This window comes from Balaenoptera borealis (genome assembly GCF_965194805.1).
Source record: "Balaenoptera borealis genome assembly, chromosome: 1".
NCBI classification, from domain to species: Eukaryota; Metazoa; Chordata; class Mammalia; order Artiodactyla; family Balaenopteridae; genus Balaenoptera; species Balaenoptera borealis.
In genome coordinates this window covers 96,947,363-96,947,647 of record NC_138860.1, presented here as the reverse complement: position 1 = coordinate 96,947,647, position 285 = coordinate 96,947,363, and positions in this window count along the sequence as shown.

The following is a 285-nucleotide window of genomic DNA, read 5'->3' as shown; positions in this document are numbered from 1 at the left end:
TTAGAATGACCTACAGGGCACCTGCATGATTTTGCTCCTGGTTTTAGATAGTTTCCGTTACTCCACCTTCAAGTTCACTGTTATTTTCTTCTTCAGGCTCTAATCTACTTTTATGTCCATCCAGTGAATTTATCATTTTGAATATTGTATTTTTCAGCTCTTGAGGTTCCAATTTTTTACGGTTTCTATCTCTCTCTTCATTACATCGACTGCAATAAAAATGCACAGTATGAGAGATGTGAGTTTCAGTCTTATTTGGGGACTTACTGAGGACTATGACCCTGG